The sequence below is a fragment of the Schistocerca piceifrons genome, unplaced genomic scaffold, assembly GCF_021461385.2.
Source record: "Schistocerca piceifrons isolate TAMUIC-IGC-003096 unplaced genomic scaffold, iqSchPice1.1 HiC_scaffold_361, whole genome shotgun sequence".
Taxonomy (NCBI): domain Eukaryota; kingdom Metazoa; phylum Arthropoda; class Insecta; order Orthoptera; family Acrididae; genus Schistocerca; species Schistocerca piceifrons.
Window position 1 is genome coordinate 25,001 of NW_025728583.1, and position 2,500 is coordinate 27,500.

General features: G+C 58.1%; 1 non-coding gene across 1 annotated transcript in view; it reads left to right on the top strand.

Annotated features, from left to right (window-relative positions):
• The first annotated feature begins 1,985 nt into the window (after positions 1–1,985).
• Positions 1,986–2,500, top strand: part of LOC124746629 — a 1,909-nt gene continuing 1,394 nt past the window's right edge. The window contains exon 1 of the ribosomal RNA XR_007011420.1: positions 1,986–2,500. This exon is cut by the window's right edge and continues 1,394 nt beyond it. This is a non-coding gene — a ribosomal RNA (small subunit ribosomal RNA).

Genomic DNA, 2,500 nt, shown 5'->3' on the forward strand with positions numbered 1-2,500 from the left:
CTAACCCACGTTGTGCCTTAACCTAACCCACGTTGTGCCTTAACCTAACCCACGTTGTGCCTTAACCTAACCCACGTTGTGCCTTAACCTAACCCACGTTGTGCCTTAACCTAACCCACGTTGTGCCTTAACCTAACCCACGTTGTCCCCTAACGTAACCCACGTTGTCCCCTAACGTAACCCATGTTGTCGCCTAAACCTGCTCTGTAATTGTTATACGACTCGTTCAATTAGTGTAGTGTTGCCCACCCGCAACCCTCGCAATATAGTTCGCTACTCGCACTGCCCGCTCCCCTGTGTATCGCTTCATGTTAAACACCTTGCAAGTCTTGCTGACTTTCCACATGCTCCTGCTGTACACTGTAATGTGGATGGCAGCAGGACGTACATGCCGCCCCTCCCCACGTCCCCACCTTGCCCCCCTGCCTTCGCAAGCTGGTTGGTGAGAAGTTTGCATGTTCAATGCCCTTCGCATGCGACGTACTCAGGCTACGTTGTGGTGCGGCCTGTGTCAACCGTCCGCTAATGTCGTACGCGTAAACCACAATCTGTACTGCACATTCGTCCTTATGTACCGAATGATACATCGTGGCACATGTGTGACCGTACAACGACTGCGCCCAAAAACGGCGGACCATACAGTGCAAATATTGTGCACGCAGCTACGTGTCGTCTCCCTATGAGAGCTGGATTGCAGTGTGGTACGCCATAGAGACGTGTGGGAGGAACGGACGCCGTGGATGGCGATCAGCATGAGCTGTCTGTTGATGTATTCGGACCTAGTCGTCTCTCCTCACACACCGTGATGGCATGGTGCACCGCGTTCCATATCTGCGACATGCTACAGAGGCCGGTTGACAGTCGTTCGAGCAATGGACATCGCATACGTACGGGGGCCACCTTCCACGTATTGTCTAGGCGTGCACATTTTGTTGCGTGTATGTGGGCAGACGTAGTGTGGCGTGACACCTGACACAGGCATGCAATAATCGTTGAAGTTGCAAATGGCGATGGACGCCTGCGTTTTCTGGTGAAGTTACGCAAATGAACAAATGGTAACCTGTTGTGGTGCGGTTGTTCTCGCTAGGGGTGAATCGGTGATGGCGACGATAGGTTGAGGTACGAACCGGTTGTTCCAGCGATACCCACCATGCCGACGAAACTGAACGGCATCTGGGTGTGAAGCGATACGCGGCGGTGGCTGGGTGGGACCGTCCCCGGCCGGTGAGGGGGCGCCTCCCGGCGTGCTGGCCGCGCGGTGCGTGGGCGCACGCGCTACAGCCGGCTGGTGGGGGCGGCCAGTGGCAGGCGCGCCGGCCGACGGACGCGGCAGGCGTCGCAGCTGCGCGCCGGCGCACCCTGCGCGCGGCGCCGTGCGGCCAAAGTAGGTCCTCGCGGGCCCGGTGCGAAGCGCGGTGGACATCTTCAGTGTGCTGGTCCGATTGAGGACTGTGTGCGTTGAGGATGCGCCGCCGCCCGGCGCTCGGCGCCGCGACGCCGTCTGCTGCTCGGTCGCCCCAGCGGTTCTCGCTGGTGGTTTGTATCGCAGCTGTGCGGATGTGTTGGCGCGTGCGCTGTGCTGGGAGAGTTCGCTTCGGCACCCAAGTGGGGCTTTTGTCCTTCTGTGGCGCTGGCGTTGGAGCTGCCGGTCACCGTAGGTGGCGCGTGTTGTCTCCCGCCGGCAATGCCACGACAGCACGCTCCCGGGCCTCTGTCGGCAGCGGCAAGCTCAGTTGGGAGCACGGGTGGTCGCACCGAAAGCGTCTACTCGCCTAACTCCGGGCGATTGCGCCTCTCTCGAACCCGACCAAGTACTTGGGACGGCGCTGCGCGCCGCCGGGACCTGAGAGGGTTTCGAGGTGTATTGTGCAGGGGAGCTCAGCCTCCTCCTGTTTGCAGAATGATTGAGCGGACGCTTGCGTGTTCGCGCGGGCCCCCGGGACACACTCCCGGGCGGCCGGCTGCTCAGCTCTAGTTGACGCAGCTCCCTGGTTGATCCTGCCAGTAGTCATATGCTTGTCTCAAAGATTAAGCCATGCATGTCTCAGTACAAGCCGCATTAAGGTGAAACCGCGAATGGCTCATTAAATCAGTTATGGTTCCTTAGATCGTACCCACGTTACTTGGATAACTGTGGTAATTCTAGAGCTAATACATGCAAACAGAGTCCCGACCAGAGATGGAAGGGACGCTTTTATTAGATCAAAACCAATCGGTCGGCTCGTCCGGTCCGTTTGCCTTGGTGACTCTGAATAACTTTGGGCTGATCGCACGGTCCTCGTACCGGCGACGCATCTTTCAAATGTCTGCCTTATCAACTGTCGATGGTAGGTTCTGCGCCTACCATGGTTGTAACGGGTAACGGGGAATCAGGGTTCGATTCCGGAGAGGGAGCCTGAGAAACGGCTACCACATCCAAGGAAGGCAGCAGGCGCGCAAATTACCCACTCCCGGCACGGGGAGGTAGTGACGAAAAATAACGATACGGGACTCATCCGAG